Raw genomic sequence first — 20,841 nt, 5'->3', positions numbered from 1 at the left:
CACATCCTTCTAAGCGGAAACAGATGATTTCCTATTTTCCACTGTTAAAAAACAGTACCTCGGCTAACAGCTTTCCAACCTGTCGGAGGACTTGTAGGGCAAATTCGTCACCATCCAGCGAACCTCTCCCATTGCATTTGGGACGGAAGGTGTCAGAGAGCAGTGCTCTCAGTGTATGGAAATCAATGCTGTTAGCTGTGAGGCTGAGCCTGGGGGCTGCCCCAGTCGCAGCCCCAAAGGCCTGCTGTTTACCCTCCTACCGTCCCCCCTCCCAATAACACGTCCAGCCCTCCCTTCCGTTTCATAAAAGCTCCCAGATGTATCCCCTCTGAAGCTGAGGAAGTTTTGGATCCAGGACATGCTGTCCCAAGCAATCTCTCGGGACAATAAATAATAATCCTGTACAAGGATCCCTTATGAGAGAGAGGGGAAAAGGTGTATCGCTTTCGGATACCTCTCGACTATTTCATTCGGGACCGCGTATTTTCAGCGTGTGAGTGGAATAGGGCTGATTGGGGCCTGTGGCTTTTTGTCTCCCTCAGCTTGAGAGTAAAAGTCCTGAGTGTGACGGAGCAGGACTCGAGGGTGCGGGCTGCAAATCTTGCGATAAATAAGAGGAAGGTCTGCCTCCCCCGGCCCTCCCGAGCGCCGCTGCTATTGTTTACGCCCAGGCGAGGGGAGCGGTAGGGCGACCCCGGCTCCACGAGCGCTTTTATTTCCCTCACTGCTCGAGGGTGATGCGACTTCCGCACGTCCCGCTGCCCTCTCCGGTGCGAGCGCATCCTCTCACTAGCCACCCAGGCAGAAACAACGACCCCGCACCCGGGCTCCTCGGACTACCCTCCCATAAACAGCGAGAGAAACCGGACAAAAGAAACGGAAAGCTGGGGCTCGCCGCCGCGCCGTGGAGCGGGGACGCGCCTGTCCCCCCTCCGCCCCCCGCGCCCCGGGGGCCCCGCCCCTCGGGGGCGTGGCCGAGTGCTCTTTCCGGGTTACAGGCGGAAATGGGCGAATTTGAATCCTGCTGGCCGTTGGATGGGGCTGCTCCAGGTTGGTGTGCGGCGACGCAGCGCGAGACGGCAAAAGTGAGACGGCCGCTGTGGAACTTCTGCTCTGAGGGCCTCGGTGAGTAAGCGTGGAACGGGAAGCAGCGATTATTCCAGGGAGGGAAGCGCGGCCGTCGGAAGGGACAGCGGGGCCGGAGGCCGGAGCGCTTGGTGGGGGCGTCGGAGCGTCTTCGCGGCTGTGTGAGGTGGTGCCGGCCTGGGGACCTGGGCAGTCGGGGCGCTGAAGCGCCGGCCCCCCACTGCCAGCGCCCCCGAGCCGGGCAGCGTCTGGGGGCCGGCGCCGCGGAGGCCCGGCCGCTTTGGGCGCTGCCTCTGACTTTTTGGGGACTTGCAGTGTAGTATTTCCTCCAGTGCGGCTGGGATACTGAAGCCCCAGCAGTGATTCCATTTCACTGCCGACAGCGTTACCCCTACGAGTAAAACAAAAACTTGGTTTACGATAGATGGGAGGTTGAAACGAAGGGGTGCTCCTAAGAGGGGGGTTGCCCGGAGCCGTCTTTAGGACCCTGGACCACAGGGAAGTGACAGTCATTGAGATGCCCGGAGGGGATTTAAACTGAAATCCGAGTATCCTTTGTATTTAAAACCCGGATATTTTTCTTTCACGGTTGACATTTTTCGCGTACCGCAAAAATCCGAGACTCTTGCTCATTTAAACTGGCTATAGTAACCGCGGTGATTCACAAGGGTCTTAGTTTGCTAACAATGGGGTAAGGTTTAGTTCCACCGCCCTGCCTTTTCGCCCCCTTCATTCATTGGCCGTCTTGTTTATCGCCGAGTTGTGGGGGAAGAAGTATACACTGCTTCGGGAATCGGAGCCTTGGGAGGTGGTGGTGGCTTTGCTTCTGGCTTTCTTTTCCTTGTGGTGACGAACCCTCACTCCGTAATAAATAATCAGGTCTTTTGGAATAGTTTAAATATGTATATTTTAAGTGCCTCTCGGGGTTTTTAACGCTGTACAGATGTGTCTTTTTATAACTAGGACTCAACATTCATAATAAAAACATTCCTTCATCCTGTGTTGTCGACTCCCACTCCCCCGTGCCTGCTAATGAGCTTTTGTTTGCCATTTTAGCCAGGAAGAAGAGATTTAAATAGCAGTGCTTATGGTCTTGGAAATAATTTTTTCATAAAAATGGAGCAAATGAATTGGCTCTGCTTTCCTGAGGTTTGCAGGAGGATATGCTCATTTCACATATGCTACCACCGAGTAGTAATTTCTAAAGAATTTATCTTTACATCCTAATCTGGTCCTTTTCCCTTCCTGGACTCCTTCTGTTGAAGTTTTGCTTTATTTACCTAAATCAGCAAGTTTCAGACTAAATCGTGTATACATTACCTTGGAAGAGTTTGTTAAATGCTGATTCCTGAATTTCAAATCTAAGAGGTTGTGGATGAAGTTTGTGATTTAAGGACGGAGTTGAAGAATCTATATATTTAAATGAAGACTTAGCAAATTCTGATTTGGAGAAAATTCTGATTGGGTTTTTCCTGAAGAAGCATTGTAATGTATTTGGTTAAGGGCATGGAACTAGATCCAGATTGCCTTAATCTGATCTCATCCCTACCACTGGGGAAATGTGTGATCCCAGGCAGCATGTTTAACCTCTCCCTGTACCCGTCCCCTCAGCTGTACACTCTGCCTTCAGAGTATATGTGGCGCACAGTAAATGATGCCTGTGTCTCCTACTGTACTGAGTAACTAAGCATTGTGCAAGCCACATTACTTATATTATCTCATTAATCTTCACATTATCACTGAGCTAGTTACTGTTTTCAAATAAAACAGACTAAGACATTCAGTAATCTGTCCTTACACAACTAGAAAAATGTTTGAACTAAAGTATAAAGTTAGCTTTAATTCAAATTATGCTTTTTTTTTTTTCAAAGTAATGCTTTCCTGTTTCTCTCTGAAGTTTCTTTTCAAATGCTGCTCTATAAAAATCTCTGGTTGCTTTATATACATGTATATAAACTTATTTTTAAAGATTTATTTATGTGAAAGGCAGTGTGACAGAGTCAGACAGATAGATCTTCTCTTGCTGGTTTACTCCCCAAATGGCCACAAATGCCAGGTCTACACCAGGCTGAAGCCAGGAGCCAGGAAGTTTATCTGGGTCTCCCACATGAGTGGCAGGAAGCTAGGTATTGGGCCAGCTTCTGCTGGCTCAGCAGCTGGGAGCTGGAGAAGTAGAGCAGCCAGGACTCCAACTGGGGCGCATATGGGATGCCTGTGTCGCAGGTGGAGGCTTAACCTGCTGCTTCACAATGCTGGCCCCTCTCTTTTACATTTTATGTGCATACTTTGCTACTTGCCTTTTCATTTCCTCTTAGATTTTACCCAAATGGGTTTCAAGAGTTCCTTAGAGCACTTCTCGCTCAGTGCAGTTTGGTTTTAAATAGAGCGTTGCATCGACTTAGAGCACCTGGCCTCCTCGTCTTTGCTTGCCAATGCTCAGTACAGAACAGTGAGTGTCTCTATCCTCTGAAACTGTATGTTCAGTGAGTACTTGTTACGTTAGCAGTTTAACACACGTGCTTTGTATTAATGACTGAAAGTTGAAAAAAAGCTTTGTTTTCTTCTGAGATGATAGAATATAATCTTTTGTGGTCTAGTGGAGATTTTAGTGATAAATGGTTTTACAAACTTCACAGATAAAGAAATATAAGTACTGAAAGCATAAACTCAGAAGACATATCCGGTGAGAGAAAAGTAAGAGAAATATTTGCTAATATTAATGGAATTCTAAGTGCTTGATACATATTTTCTCAATTCTTAAAACCATTTTATAATTATAACACTATGTTAAAATGAATCTGAAGCACAAAAAGATGTAGTTTGAAAGTATTTTTTTAATTTCCTACTGTACTTTTTTTTTAACTGAAGGGTAATGTAAAGTATAATAAAGTAGCTTAATTCAAAGTGTTAGGAAATCAAAAAGTTGGACTTTCCTTCTCTGAACAGTTAAGGCTGTTAACTTGACTTCCTTTGCTTGCACTCCACATTTCTCTATCAAAGTGGTACAGGTATTTGAAACAGAGCTTCATATCTGATGCAAGCTAGACCATTCACACTATTTCTTCTTCAGTTTTGGAGTTGTAATACCACAAGACTATTGGAAGCCAAGCTGGACAGGTCTTTACAGTTGGGATGACATGGAAATCATGAAGAAACATGAACAGTGGGGCAGGGAAACCTGTTTCCTGAGAGCAAGTTACCTATTTACACCAATGTAAACTTTATTGTAGCTTTGTTGCTTTTCCTTTTAATTTTTTGAAAAGATTTATTTTTATTTATTTGAAAAACAGAGTTTCAGAGAGAGATAAGGACAGAGAGAAAGAGGTCTTCCATTGCTGGTTCACTCCCCAAATGGCCACAGTGGCCAGAGCTGAGCTGAGTGGAGCTGATCTGAAACCAGGAGCCGGGAGCTTCTTCTGGGTCTCCGACTTGAGTGCAGGAGCCCAAGGACTTGGGCCATCCTCTGCTGCTTTCCCAGGTGCATTATTAGCTGGATAGGAAGTGAAGCAGCCGGGACTTGAGCCAGTGTCCATGTGGGATGCTGGCGCTGCTTTAACCTGCTGTGCCACAGTGACGGCCCTCCTTTTAATTTAAACAGATACCTTTTTCTAAAATAATAGTGTAGTAGTTTAATTTACCTTTTTAATTGATACATTGATGTGTTTAATAAAATGCTTTAGTCATTGGTTGATGGTTAAGTTGTTTACAATTTTTTGCTGTTACAAATAAATCTGCATACAGTTATATATAGTGGATATATGCTGTCTTTTCTCTTGGCTGCATTGTACATAGGCATACATTTGATTTTGGGGGGTTAAAATTCACATAAAAATAACCATTTTAAAGTATACAATTTAGTACATTCACAGTGTTGTGCAAACATTGCCTATATCTCGTTCCAAAGCATTTTCATCGTCCCAGAAGAAAACCACATACCTATCAACCAATCACTGCCCAACCGCTTCATTCCCTTAGTCCCTGGAAACTATAAATCTATTCTCTTTCTCTGAATTGACCTAAGGGGCTGGCAATGTAGCTTAGTGGGTTAAGCCATCACCTGTGATGCTGGCATCCCCTATCAGAGTCTAGTTGCTGTACTTCCTGTTCAGTTCCCTGCTAATGCTCCTGGGAGAGCAGCACAAGATGGACCAGTACCTAGGCCCCTGACACTCATGTGGGAGACATGAATAGAATTCCTGGCTCCTGGCATTGGCCTAGCCCAGCCTTAGCTGTTGTAGCCATTTGGAGAGGGAGCCAGTGGATCTAAGATCTCCCTATTTCTCCCTCTCTGCCTTTCAAATAAGTAAATAAATCTTAACAAAAAAATTATAATTTCCCTGTTCTGTATATTTTCTATAAATAGATTATACAATATGGGATCATTAATCTCTGACTTTCTCCCTTATAACATTTTCAAGGTATATCATAAAGGAGGATTTATTTGGCCGTCATCTGTGGATTCCACATCCATGGATTCAACCACTTACAGATTGAAATTTTTTTTTCAATTTATTTGACAGATAGAGTTAGACAGTGAGAGAGACAGAAAGGTCCTCCCTCCATTGGTTCACCCCCTGAAAATATTTTTTTTTTAATTGCATTTTTGGAGCCGGCACTGTGGCGTATGTAGTACGCTAAGCCTCTGCTGGCAGTGCTGGCATTCCATATGGACTCCAGTTTGTGTCCCGATTATTTCTCTTGCAATCCAGCTCTCTGCTAATGGCGGAGGAAAGCAGTGGAAAATAGCCCAAGTGCTTGGGCCCCTGCACCCGCTTGGGAGACTTAGAAAAACTCCTGGCTCCTGGCTTCGGATTGACCCATCTCCAGCCTTTGTGGCTATCTGGGGAGTGCACCAGCCAATGGAAGACCTCTCTCTGTCTCTCCCTCTCTCTTTAACTCTGCCATTCAAATAAATGAATAAAAATTTTCAAAAAAAAATTAGCATTTTTACTAAACATGTAGAAACTTTTTCTTGTGTCACTATCCTCTAAGCAATATGGTATAATAATTATTTAGTTATTACAATTTCAAGAGGATTTAAAGTGTATGGATGGGGGCCGGCGCCTGCAGTGTCCGGCATTCCATGTGGGCGTGTGGGCGCCGGTTGGAGACCCGGCTGCTCCACTTCCAGTCCAGCTCTCTGCTATGAACTGGGAGGGCAGTAGAAAATGGCCCAAGTCTTTGGGCCCCTGTGCCCAATCTGAAGCTCCTGGCTTCAGATCAGCCCAGCTCCAGCCATTGCAACCATTTGGGGAGTGAACCAGTGGATGGAAGATCCCTCTCTCTCTGCCTCTGCCTCAGTGTAACTCTGCCTTTCAAATAAATAAATAAATATTTAAAAAAAAATAAAGTGAATGAATGTGATAGGTTATACTCAAATACTATGCAATTTTATGTAAGGATATTGAAGTGGCGCCAATGCTGTGGCACAGTGGATAAAGCTGCCACCTGCAACACTGGCATCCCATATGAGAACTGATTTGGAATCCAGCTGCTCCACTTCCAATCTAGCTCCCTGCTGATGCTGCTGAGAAAGCAGCGGAGGATGGCCTAAGTGCTTGGCCCCCATTACCCATGTGGGAGACCTGGAAGAAGCTGCTGGCACTTGGCTGGCACTTTTGATCTAGAAACCATTGCCAAATATGAGGTAATGAAGGTTTACACCTAATTTTCTTAAAAATTTTATGGTTTTGGCCTTTATATTTAAGTCTTTTTTTTAAATTCAAAGTATACAAATTTCATGTGTTTCATATATATACAGACTTAGGAACATAGTGATACTGCCCACCCTTCTTCCTCCTTCCTCTCCTATTAACTCCCAGTTTTCACAATGATCTACTTCATTTTACTTTATACTCATAAGATTAACCCTATACTAAGAGTTCAACAAATTGTAAGAAGAAAGTTCTCAACAACAGAGATAATTGTAAACAATCATTGAAGCCCAAAATGTCAATTTTACTTCTATGCATTATATTTTTGGTTTTCTACTAGTTACCACAGATCAGGGAAAACATATGGTATTTGTCTTTTGGGGACTGGTTTATTTCACAAAGTATAATGGTTTCTAGTCGCATCCATTTTGTTGCAAAAGCCAAGATTTCATTTTTTTTTTCATGGCTGAGTAGTATTCCATAGTGTGCATACACCATAAAATTTCTTTATCTAGTCATCAGTTTAGTGGACATCCAGGTTGATTTCATAGCTTAGCTATTGTGAATTTAGCTACAATAAACATGGGGTTACAGATAACTCATATGCTGATTTAATTTCCCTTGGGTAAATTTCCATGGGATTGCTGGGTCATATGTTATATCTATTTTCAGCTTTCTGAGGTATCTCCTTGCTGTTTAACACAATGGCTGTACCAGTTTACATTCCCACAAAGAGTGGATTAGGGTACCTTTTCCCCCAAATCCTCACCAGCATTTATTTTGTTTGGTGATTTCTGTGTGAGAGCCGTTGTAATTAGGGTAAGGTGAAACCTCATTGTGGTTTTGATTCCCTGATGACTAGTGATCCTGTGTCTTTTGGCCAGTTACTTAACTACTAGGGCAAATGCCTATCCCTGATTACAGTGACTTTGTGGTAAATTTATTGGAAAGTGTGAATACTTAGTTTTTTCTTTAGAAGATTATCTTGACTCTTCAAGGTTCCTTGCAATTCCGTATGAATTTTCACGTCAACTTTAACATTCCTGCAAAAAAGGCAGAATTTTGGTAGAGATTATATCAAATCTAATTATTTTAGGAGTGTTACTATTTAAATAATATAAAATCTGTCAGTACAGAATGCCTTTCCACTTATTTATGGTTCTTTAATTTCTTACAATACTGTTTTGTAGTTTTCATTAACTCCTTAGTGTAATTTACTAAGCAACTTTTTATGCTATTATAAATGGAATCGTTGATCCTTTTTGGAGTGTTCATTGCTATTATGTAGAAATACAACTTGTTTTGGCGGGTTGATTTTGTATCCTGTAAGCTTGCTGTATTTATTTTTTAGCTCTAACAGTTTATTTGTGTGAATTCAGGATATTTTCCATGTGAGATCATGCCTTCTAAGAATAGGATAACTTTATTTTTTATCTATTTCATTTATTTGAAAGGTAGAATATCAGAGAGCGCACTCTTCCATCTGCTGGTTCACTTCCCAAATGTCTGTAACAGCTGAGGCTGGGACAAGCCTAAGGCAGGAGCCTGGAACTCTATCTGGCTCTTCCACGTGGGTGGCAATGGACTAGATAGTTTGACCTTATTCGGCCAACTTCCAAGGTGCATTAGCAGGGAGCTGGATTGGAAGGAAAGTAGCTGGAACTTAATGTGCTACAATGCTGTCCCCAAATAGGGTAACTTCTTGCTTTCAGTTGGATGCCTATTTCTTTTTTTTTTTTTTTAAATATTTATTCTATTTGAAAGTCAGAGTTACACAGAGAGAGGAGAGGCAGAGAGAGAAAGGTCTTCCATCCACTGGTTTATTCCCCAGTTGGCCGCAACAATCAGAGCTGCGCTGATCCCAAGCCAGGAGCCAGGAACTTCTTCCTGACCTCCCACGTGGATATAGGGGTCCAAGGGGCTTGGTCCATCTTCTGCTGCTTTCCCAGGCCATAGCAGAGAGCTGGATCAGAAGTGGAGTAGCTGGGACTTGAACTGGGGCCCATATGGGATGCTGGCACTGCAGGCAGTGGCTTTACCCACTGTGCCACAGTGCCGGGCCCTGGATGCCTATTTCTTTTCTTTCCTTACAGTGACAAGAACTTCAAGTATAATACTGAATCAAAGTGCTGAGTTGATATTGTTATTTTGTTTCAGGTCATAGTTGGAAAGCTTTGTTTTTCACTATTGTGTGTAATATCAACTGGGTGTTTTTCATTAGATGCCCTTTATCATGCCTAGGAAGTTCTTGTCTATTAAAATGTTGAGTGTTTTTAATCATGAAAGAGTTGGATTTTCTCACATTTTTTTCCTTCATTGTATATCAGTTAAATATGTGACAGCCTTTTTCTTTTATTATGTTAATATAGTAATATTGCCTTGATTCTCATGTGTTTAGCCACCTTTGCAATCCTGGAATATCTCCCACTTGGTTGTGGTAGATAATTCATTTAATAAGAATTAGTTTGCTGATATTTTGTTAAAGGATTTTGCATCTGTGTGTGTAAGAGATATTGGTTTGCAGTTTTCTTTGATATCTTTTTTTAGCTATAGTATCAGAGTAAAGATGGATTTCTAAAATGAATTACACTTGAGTAATGTTGGTGCCAATTTTTCCTTAAATGTTGGTAGAACTCATCAGTGAAGCTAAGTGGGCCAAGGCTTTTCTTTGTTGGAAGGGCCTTCATTCAATCTCCTGTTGTAGATTTGTTGAATTTTTTGTTTATTCTTCAGTCAGTTTTGTTTATCAAATTTGTGTTTAACTTGGCAGTTATTTAGCTTCTAAGCATACAGTTAGTTGTTCACAGTAGTCACGGTGTTATTTGCTAGGTCTTTAGCAAGATGACCCTTCCTTTCTGAATTTAGTAACTTTATATTCTTTTTTTTCTTGATCAATCTAGCTGAAGATTTGCCTTTTTTTAAAAAATCATTTTAAAAAACCGATCTTGATTTTGTTGATTTTTCTATTATCACCACTCTGATCTTTATGATTTCCTTTTCTCCACTGACTTCAGGTATTGTTTGCTGTCTTTCTGGTTCCTTCTAATACCTCCCCAGGAAGCTGGATCAGAATTAGAGTGGCCAGGAGTCAACTGATGTAACCCATTGCCAGCCCTCCCAAATATTTGTTCTCCTCTTTATGCTGTCTTTTTTGGATTTCCATTAAGCATGGGTTGGTATACTTCATAGTGTCTCATAGTCACTCAGGCCTTGTTCATTTTTTTTTCCTCAGACTGGGTAATCTCAATTTACCTATCTTCAGATTTGCTGATTCTTCTGCCTGCTTAAATAGGCTGCTGAACCCATATAGAGAACTTTCCATTTCAGTTATTGTATTCTTCAACTGTCAAGTTTCTATTAATTTCGTCTCTTTATTGATATTCTCAGTTGTGATTATAATAGCTTTTGCCAGGTTTTTTTCTGTATTTCTGAGGACACAGACTCCCAGAGCCCCTTCCTCTGCTCTTTTAACTGATGTCCTTTACTACTGCGTTTTGAGAGTTATTTTTAAAAATATATTCTGGATTCAAGTACTTTGTCAATTATGATTTGCAAATACTTTTTTGTTTGCAACTTTTTTTAAGATTTATTTTTATTTATTTGAAAGGCGCAGTTACAGAGAGAAAGTCAGAAAGAGAGAAGTCCTCCATCCGCTTATCTACTCCCCAAATGCTGCAATGGCCAGGGCTGTGCCAAGGCTGAAGCCAGGAGCTAGAAGCTTCTTCTGGATCTTCCACAGGAGTGAAGGGGCCCAAGGAATTGGGCCATCCTCCACTGCCTTTGCAGGCACACAAGTAAGGAACTGGATTGGAAGTGGAGTAAGCTGGAACTCAAACTAGTACCCATGTGGGATTCTGGCATCACAGGCAGTGGCCTTACCTGCTAAGCCACAACACTGGCCCCTGCAGCTTTTCTTTCTGTGTTTTTTGAAGAACAGAAGATGTTGAAGAGTACAGTTTATCAGTTTTTTTCTTTCTTGTGCTTTTGGTGTTGTATATAAGAAATCTTAGCTAGTGTCAAGTCACAAAGATTTTCTCCTAAGTGTTTTTCTAGAAATTATATGGATTCAGAATTTGTATTTATATTTGTTACACATTTTAAGCTCATTTTTGTGAGACTTAAATTTTCTAATAATAGGTGTGTAGTGATAATTTTTTGTGGTTTTAATTTGCATTTCCTAATGACCAGTGATTTTGATCATATTCTCATTTACTTGTTAGCTATGGTGGTTTTCAAAACTTTGTCCATATTTTATGGAGATATCTTTTTATTGAGCTTTTAAGTATTTTTATATATTATTGATATAAGTCCTTTGTGAGATATGTTTTACAAATATTTTCTCCCGATCTGTCTTGTCTTTATCTTTTCTTGACAGTGTCTTGATTTGAAGATTTTAAATTTTGCATTTAGTTCAATTTTTTTCTTGATGGATGATGATATATCTGTCATATAAAAAGTTTCTCTCAAACCCAAAGTCATAGAGAGTTTTCTCTATATTTTCTTTCTAGAAGATTTTTGGAAGTTTTTTTTTTTTAATATTTATTTTATTTATTTGAAAGGCAAAGTTACACAGAGGCAGAGAGAGAGAGAGAAATTAAGTCTTCCATCTGCTGGTTCACTCCTCATATGGCCATAAAGGCCAGAGCTGGGCTGATCTAATCTGGAGCCAGGAGCTTCTTCCGTGTTTCCCACATGAGTGCAGGGGCCCAAGGACTTGGGCCATCTTCTACTGCTTTCCCAGGCCATAGCAGAGAGCTGGATTGGAAGTGGTGCAGCCAGGACTAGAACCGGTGCCCATATGGGATGCTGGCACTGCAGGCTGTGGCTTTACCCACTGTGCCACAGCGCTGGCTCCTATCTCTTTGTTTATTTAGATCTTACTTACTTTTTTCAGCAGTGTTTTGTGACTTTTTATATATCTTTTACTGAATTTCTACTTTATACACGATTCTTTAATTACTTTATAGTTACTAATTTCTTTTGAACAGAAATGTAGTTGGTTTTTGTGTATTCAACTTGTTTCTTTAGAATATGCTAGATTCACTTTCTCTAGTAATTTTTTAGGATTTTCTACCTAGATGGCTATGGATGAAAAGTTTTACTCTTTCACAGCTTGTGTTTCTTTTTTCTTAAAGTACAGTGTTTAAATGATTAAAGTGAATATTTGTAGATTCTTTTTGCTAGGCGGAGAAAATTCATTCTGTCTATAGTTTTGTCATGATTGGATGTTGACATTTGTCAAATGCTCTTTTTGCATATTTTGAGATTGCCTTGCAGTACAGTATTGAAATAAAGTGATTATAGTGTAAACATTTGTAGATTTCCTTTAAGTTGAAAAATTCTCTCCTTGATTTTCTTTAGATTTTTATGATAATTTTTTTTTAAGATTTGTTTATTTGAAAGGCAGAGCTTCAAGGAGAGAGGGAAAGGACAGAGTGAAAGAGATTTTCCATCTTCCAAATGGCTGCAGTAACCAGGTCTGGGCCAGGCTAAAGCCAGGAGCCAGGAGCTAAGAATTTCATTGTGGTCTTCCACATCGGTGCAGGGGCCCAGGCACTTGGACTGACTTCCACTGCCTTCCCAGGCATATTAGGAGGAAGCTGGATCAGAAGCAGAGTAGCTGGTATTCCAGCCACACTCCTGGTATCACAAGTAGTGGCTGCTCCATGTCAGCCCCTGAGGATTGATGAATTTTGTCAAATACTCTGTCTCTCTATTGAGATGATCATATAGTTTTTCATCTTTATTCTGTTTATATATGATATATTATGTTAATTAATTTTCATCTTATTCAGTCTTTCATTCTTTAAAAACCCAGTTAAGATGTACTATCCTTATTCCTAAGTTCATTTTAGTAATGAAGGAGTGACTATCAATGATTAACAAAGTATGCCAAGTCCTCAGCTAGGCATTTTACATGTTATTTACAATTCTTACAACAACCCACAATTAACTGTTATTCTAGCTTGAGAAATGATAAAATTGAGACTAAGTGAGGTCTCAGCGAAGAACATAGAGAACATGTAGCAAAGCTTGAATTTCAGTCCTTGTGTTTTGAGAAAATCCAGTGTGTAAGGACTGGCTGCAAAAGCAGGAGGAGCCAAGAGTCTAAAAATGGAATAAATCCAAGATCATGAAGAATGTAGTTTGTTAGATTTATGGACAGAAGTGTGGCCTCAGGCAAAAAGAAACATGGTCTGTGGTGACTGCAGGACAACAGATTCCCATACCACAAGGCAGGAGAAAAAGGATTTTACTGACAAAGGTGGCACATGGCTAAACAGAATGTACCTTGAATTGATCAGGAAATAATATTTCAAGAGACATGTGAGGTATGAGATAAGGGATACTCTAGGCATCAGATAAAAATAGCTGGTAAGAGTGAAAAGGTGTGGTGAGTGTTTGGCCTAGTGGTTAAAGATACTGCCTGGGGGCCTAGCTCACTAGGCTAATCCTCCACCTGCGGCGCCGGCATCTCGGGTTCTAGTCCCTGTTGGGGCTCCAGTTCTGTCCCGGTTGCTCCTCTTCCAGGCCAGCTCTCTGCTGTGGGCCTGGAAGGCAGTGGAGGATGGCCCAAGTGCTTAGGCCCTGCACCCGCATGGGAGACCAGGAGGAAGCACCTGGCTCCTCCTGGCTTTGGATCGGCACAGTGCGCTGGCCGTGGTGGCCATTTTGGGGGGTGAACCAATGGAAGGAAGACCTTTCTCTGTCTCTCTCTCACTGTCTTAACTCTGCCTGAAAAAAAAAAAAAAGAAAAAATACTGCCTGAGACACTGGATTCTGTATCAGAGCACCTGGGTTTGAGTCCTGACTATACTTCCCATCCCAGCTTGCTTCTTTTTTTTTTTTTTGACAGGCAGAGTGGATAGTGAGAGAGAGAGACAGAGAGAAAGGTCTTCCTTTTTGCCGTTGGTTCACCCTCCAATGGCCACTGCGGCCGGCGCATCGTGCTGATCCGAAGCCAGGAGCCAGGTGCTTCTCCTGGTCTCCCATGCGGGTACAGGGCCCAAGGACTTGGGCCATCCTCCACTGCCTTCCTGGGCCACAGCAGAGAGCTGGCCTGGAAGAGGGGCAACCGGGATAGAATCCGGCGCCCCAACCGGGACTAGAACCCGGTGCGCCAGCGCCACAAGGCAGAGGATTAACCTATTGAGCCACGGCGAGGGCCCCAGCTTGCTTCTAATGTATATCCAAAGAGGTGGCAGCAAATCATGCCTTAAGTAGGTGAGTCCCTGCTACCCACATGGGGGATCTAGGTTTAGCCCTGGCAGTCTCAGCCGTTATGAGCATTTGAGGAGCAAGCCAGTGCACGAGAGTTCTCTCTGACTTTCAAATAAGGATTTTTTTTTTAAATGGTAAGTTACCTTAATTACTTGTTTACTCTATCATAGAGCTAAGGATGGCTCCTAGATGGCAGTTAGCACTGTGGTTATGTCACACTGATTTCCTATACCCTGATACTCTTACTGTGCTGTGCTACCTTTTGTTTTTTTTTTTTTTTTAAATAATTCATAGTTAAAAGTTTCCAGGATTATCTTGGGACTTTATATACTTTTTTAGATATATATGTATTACTTCCTAGAGTATAAATAATTGATTTATGAAAAAAAATTTTTTTAAAGATTTATTATTTATTTGGAAGGCAGAGTAAGAGAAAGAGAGATATCTTTCATCCACAGTGATTCACTCCTCAAATGGCCCCAACAGCCAGGGCTGGGACAGGCTGAAGACGGGAGCCAGGAACACGGAACTGTATCCTGGATCTCCCAAAGCAGGTAGAAGAGGCCCAGGTAGTTAGACCATCATCTACTGCCTTCCCAGGAACGATAACAGGAAACTGGGTCAGAAGTTGAGCAGCCAGGACTCAACTAGCACTCTCATATAAGATTCCAGCATTGCAAGCACTGGCTTAACTAGCTGTGCCACAAAACCAGCCTCAATTACTTAGTGTTGATCTTGAATTTTTTGGAATCAATGTTGTTTTAATTTTAATTCAATTAATTTTAAACTGTTTGAAGTTTTTGAAGTAATTCTAAAGTCGCAAAAAAATTGGAAGAGTTATACAAAGAACTCCATGTACCCTTTACCGGTTTAATTACTTTTTAATGTTTTGGCATGTTCTCGTTTTCATTCTGTAAGGTTATACATTTGTGTATGATTTTCCTTTCCTTGCCCATGTGAGAGCAGCCTGCATACATGCTGTCCCCTGTCCCTTTTCTATCTGCATTTCCTAAGAATAAAAATACTCTCTTAAATATCCAGAGTGCAAATGTTAAGTTCAAGAAACATAGTGTAGATAAAATACTTTCAACTACTTCATATTCAATTTTTTGTCACTTGTCTGGAAGATAATTTTTAGACTAATTTTATTCCTCAATACAATATACAATCCAGGCTGCTTCAGGCATGTTTAGTAAATAAAATACAGTGTGTCATGTTTTACCATGCAATGACAAATCATAAAAAGAAATTAATGCTGTAATATGTAATATAAATATGTAAGATGTAAAGCAGCCAAATTTGAACATCTGAGTTTTGAAGAAAATTTAGAATACATCAGGTAATTACTACTTTGCACAGAATTAATGTGAACCTTTGTGATTGTTTTAAATCACATCATTCCTTTAGCAAGAATATACTAGATTAAATCACTTTTCTTAAGTGTTCTCATTCTAGTGTGTTTCTTATTTATTCAGTATCACCTTTTATTTCAGCTTTGTTTTTATCAGTATGATTAAGAGCTTAAGGAGATTTTTGAATGGACAAGACCTCTTTATTCAAATGTGGCTATCAGCTGAAGTGAGAGAAAATTTAGGTTACTTTGCTGTGTTAGTTATCTGCTGTTGTGTAAAAATATCACTTCAAAAGGTGGAGGTTTGGAACAAAAAATATTTGTTACCTGATGGTTTCTGTGGCTCACAAATTTGGGATCAGCTCGGCTGTGTTCTAACTTAGGGTCTTCCATGAAATTGCAGTCGCACTGTAGCCAGGCTGCAGACAGAGGAAGGCTTGATTGGGGTTAGAGGATTATCTTCTCAAATGTCTCTCTTACCAAGCATACCTCTCCATGGAACATCCTCAGAATGTTAATGATATGCAGCTGGCTTCCTCCAGAGTGTATGATCCATGATAGCAAAGAGGAAGTCACAGTGCCTTTTATGACATAGTCAGCACATCATCATTTCTACCAGTTTTCTGGTAGAAGCAAGCTAGCAAGCACTAAGTTGTCAGTAGAAGGGGCTTCAGGCTCTACCTACTGAAGGGAAGAATATCAAACTGAGTAACCCTGGCCAAGTGGAGGTAAGCAATGGAATAGACTCAAAATACCTCTTTGCTAGTGGCTTCCTGGAGCTTCATTGAATTGTTAATTATTTCTCAAGGAAGGGAACTGTTTTATAGTATTTCTTCCTCCCTTCTTTTTTAAAATAAGTTCCTTAGAGGTCAGGGTTTTTTTAAGTATTTTTATTTATTTGAAAGGCAAGAGAGAGTGGGATCTTCTATCCCTTGATTCACTCCCCAAATGCCTGCAACAGCTCTGCTGGGGCCAGGCCAAAGGCAGGAGGCAGGAACTCCATCTGGGTCTCATAGGTGGGTGGCAGGGATCCAAATCCTTGAACCTCACGTCATGCCTCCCAGGGTGCCTATTGGGATTTGATCCTAGGCACTCAAATTTAGGATGCGGACTTCCCAAGTAGCAGTTTAACCTGCTGTGCTACAATGCCTGCCTCAGTTTGATACTTTTATTTCTTCAAAACAAGTCTGTTGTTAAGATTTTGGCCATCTGTTTTCTTCATTCTACATAGGAAGTCTAAAAATTTATATACTTAAAGGAAACATCTAAAAAATGTAAACTCCAACACAAAAATACGTGAATACTTAATTTTTTTGCTTAAGTTTTGTTTTGGGGACTTGTTTGAAATAAAATGATCCTGAAACCAGGCTTAGAAACAAAAAAAGATTTATTTCAAATTCAGAGGATCAAAAGTATAAAGTATAAAATGTCTTAAAAATACCTTTCAGGTAACTTTGTTATAATTTCATATACATAGAGAAGAAGTTCCTTACGCCATATCCTTCAAACAGATTCACCAACTGATTGACTTATACCGTTTGCCTTACTTGTCTTGCCCTAGCCCAATCAGCCTAATACCACCAGGGATAAGCCTATAGCTTGATAAAGTGAGATGTACAGTATGCAGTTGCAGACCAGAGGAACCACAGGGCTTTTCACCAAACAAAAGGTACAGTAGAGTTCATACAGGATTTTGGAGGATAGCATTTAGCTGAAATTTCAATGAAGTAGTGTTTTCATAGGCTCAGAATAAAGCCGAAGATGTGTATAAAGGAATCAGCATTAGGCCTGACCTACCAAGTAGCTCCTGAGTCTCGTTTACTTGGAATATACCAAATTTAAAAGCAATGAGAAATATTGTGTTCAGAAAGCTGTCTTGGAAATCAAGACGACTTCTCTGTATCAGAGTTACTTAAATACTTAAAGAAAAGTAGGATTTTCCAGAAAAATTTTCCATGTCCTATTCCAGTTGTTTTCTCACCTGGCAGACAAGTGTTGTTCTTATATTTTTCATGATAGATAGTTTTGTCATATGAATGGAATAATTTATTTTATCTTTCCACAGTTGCTTTTCATTGCTGAATTGTATTATAAAAATATACTGTTAACCTGTGTATATATTTTCTTAATGTGCTTGTTGGTTTCTAATTCAGGGGTATTATAAATAAGGCTGCCAAAAACATTTTTGTGGAAAATTTTCTATGTTCATGTGCTTCTTTCTCTTGGATGAGTAGTTGTTAAATTCCTGAATCAAAGGGTAGGTGCAAGGCTATATGCTTAACTTCTAAGAGACTGCCAAAACTTAACAAATTGGCTTTTCCATTTAGTTTCCTATCTTTCCCTATATGGGTTGTCTTTTTAATATTATTATGGGTGAGAACTGGCCTTTCATAGTGGTTTAATTACTAGTGATGTTGAATATCTTTTCATGTGTTTATGTGCCATTTATATCTTACTTTGTAAAGTATTTGTTCATTTCATGTTTTTTTATTGAAATATTTACCTTTATATTATTGAAGTGAAAGGGTTTTTTTTATATGTATTTAGGATACAAATCCTTATCAGATACTTTGCTTATAAATATTCCTATCTGTAGCACACATATTCACTTTCCTAATGGGTTGATGAGTGAAAACTTAATTTTGATGAAATGCAATTCATTTTTTCTTTGATGAGTTAAATGTCAGCTGTGTCATGAGAAACTTTTGCCTGTCCCCAAGTAATGAGTCTATGTTTTCTTTTATAATTTTTGTGATTTTAATTTTTACATTTAGGTCTTTGATCCATATGAGATTAATTTTGATTATGATGAGAAGTATGGGGCAGAATTTCCTTAATTTCCATATGGATATCCTGTTTTTCTATCAGCATTTGTTGAAAAGATTTTATTTTCTCTCATTGAATAGCTTTGCTGCCTTCATTGAAAATCAGGTGATTAGATGTGGGTTTGTCACTGGATTCTATTGGCATATATTGTATGTAAACAAACTTTGGAAAACCATATAAAGTGTTTATTATACTTTATATGATAAAGTATATATCATATATGATATATGTATATATATCATATAAAGTATATATATATATATATATATATACACTTTATACTGACATACATAGAAAAAAAAAAACCTAGCTTAGTAATTAACAAGGAACTTCAAATACCTTTTTTGAAGTAACAGTTTTTTTTAATATGTATTATAAAGATCTAGACAGACCATCACAATATTCACCAAGAGACTCATTGAATCTTCATACAGCATAAAAGGGAAAAGTAAATGATGTACCCATACAGAAATTGGGATTTTTTTTTTAAATTTATTTGTTTGAAAGGCAGAGCAACACACACACACACACACACATAAACAAACATATACACATAGATCTTTCATCTGCTGCTTCATGCTCCAAATGGTTTTAATAGCCAGGTCTGGACAGTGCAGAAGCTGGGAGCCAGGAACTCCATCTTGTCTCCCGCTTGGGTGGCAGAGGCCCCACACTTAGGCTATCTTCCATTGCCTTGCCAGGCATGTTAGCTGGGAGCTGGTTATGGTTGAGATCCTACTGGCACTCTGATATGGGATGTCCACACTGCGAGTGGTGGTTTACCTGTTGTGCCACAATGTTGGCCCTAGAAATTGAGATTTCTTCATAAAGAAAAGTAATTAAAGAATCATTATATAGTCATATCAGTAGCTTTAGCATATGTATCAGTCACATTCAGCAAATTTTTACTTGTACTTCACTGAATGATACGGGGATTTTACAAAAGTTGCTTGTATTATGTACCTCAGTCACTATTCTGTATTATAATACCTAAAAGTAACCACTAGATAATTGAAGTTTATCCTTAGAAGGGAGAAGATAAGGAATATAAACTAAGCAGATGGGATTTTGCATATAAATCTGTGTTGTTGGATACTAAGAACATAATATCTAAATGAAAATTTTTATGTTTACTCTTAAGTGAAGCTCTTATTTTGTGTTGTTTATGGAACTTTCTGCAATAAAATAATGTGCATGATCAGATTTATGATATGCTAAATTCCTCAAAGGTTGAATTATAGAGAAGTCCTAATAAAAGAAATTTTATCTTCCCGTTTATTGTGTTTCATCAGATTTAAAATGCATCCTCCAACCATGACCAAAACAAATGCACGTATTACTTTTAACACATTTAAGATCAATTTGACCAGTTAGGATAAACTGTAGTAATTGTATGAGCAGGTATAAAATTTAGAAGTACCATCACGGGAACGGGGTTTTGGCCTGTGATGCTGGTATCCCATGTAGGCACTGGCTCATGTCCTGGCTGCTTCACTACAGGTTCACTCCCTGAAAATGGCCTAGGAAAAGCAGTGGAAGATAGCTCAAGTGTTTGGGCCCCTGCCACCCACGTGGAGACCCTGAAGAAGCTCCTGGCTCCTGGCTTTGACCTGGTCCAGTCACGACTATTGCAGCCATTTGGGGAGTGAATCAGTTGATAGATCTCTTTCTGTATCTTCCTCTCTCTGTAACTCTGACTTTCAAATAAAAAAAGTCTTTAAAATTAACAAAAGGGCAGGCTGTTGCTGTGGCATAGCAGGTCAAGCCACTGTCCCAGCTGCCAGCATTCCGTAGGGGTTGGTGCCTGTTTGAGTCTAGGCTGCTCTGCTTCCAATTCAGCTCGCTGCAGATACGTCTGTCTGGGAAGGCAGTGGAAGGTGGCCCAAATGCTTGGGAAAACATAGATGAAGTTCCTGGCTCCTGGCTTCAGACTGGCCTAGCCCCATCCATTGTGGCCATTTGGGGAGTGAAGCATTGGATAGATGAGTTCTCTGTGTCTCCATCTCTCTCTTTCACTCTCTCTCTCTCTCTCTGTAACTCTACCTTTCAAATAAATAAAATCTTTTTTAATTAATTTATTTTTAAGGAATACAAATTTCTTACATATAACTTCAGGAATAGTTCTTCCCACCGTACCCACCCTCCCACCTCTCCTCCTCCTCCTTCTCCCCTTCCCAGTCCCATTCTCCATAAAGATTCATTTTTAGTTAACTTTGTACACAGAAGACCAACTCTGTACTAAGTAAAGATTACAACGATTTGCACATACATGCACACACACACATACACACAAAACTGTTTGAGAACAAGTATCACATTTAACTCTCAGTACAATTCATTGAGGACAGAGGTCCCTCATGGGGAGTTAGTGCACAGTAACTCCTGTAGTTAATTTAACAATTAAAACTCTTATGTATGATTTCAGTGATCATCCAAGGCTCTTGACATGAGCTGCCTAAGCTATGGAAGCCTTTTGAATCCACAAACTGCATCAGTATTTAGACAAGGCCATTAACAAAGCAGAAGTTCTCTCCTCCCTTTGGAGAAAAAGTACATCCTTCTTTGATGGCCACTTCTTTCCATTGGGATCTCACTCACAGAGATCCTTCGTATAGAATATTTAATAAAATCTTTTTTAAGAAATACCATCTTATACCTTATAGTATTATCAATATCTCTTTAAAAAGAGAAAAAAGAAGAAAA

General features: G+C 40.0%; 1 protein-coding gene across 2 annotated transcripts in view; it reads left to right on the top strand.

Moving 5' to 3' along the window:
- The first annotated feature begins 1,008 nt into the window (after nucleotides 1-1,008).
- Nucleotides 1,009-20,841, top strand: part of G2E3 (G2/M-phase specific E3 ubiquitin protein ligase) — a 69,210-nt gene continuing 49,377 nt past the window's right edge. The window contains exons 1-2 of one of the 2 annotated variants that reach the window (XM_062205333.1): nucleotides 1,009-1,125; nucleotides 10,348-10,534. The gene's annotated coding sequence lies outside the window, so the exon portion shown is untranslated. The remainder of the gene's footprint in view (nucleotides 1,126-10,347; nucleotides 10,535-20,841) is intronic. The other variant, XM_062205332.1, reaches the window with a different exon arrangement.

Source organism: Lepus europaeus, chromosome 11, assembly GCF_033115175.1.
Source record: "Lepus europaeus isolate LE1 chromosome 11, mLepTim1.pri, whole genome shotgun sequence".
NCBI lineage: Eukaryota > Metazoa > Chordata > Mammalia > Lagomorpha > Leporidae > Lepus > Lepus europaeus.
The sequence above is the reverse complement of the archived record's forward strand: the minus strand, read 5'-3'. Positions and strand labels throughout refer to the sequence as shown.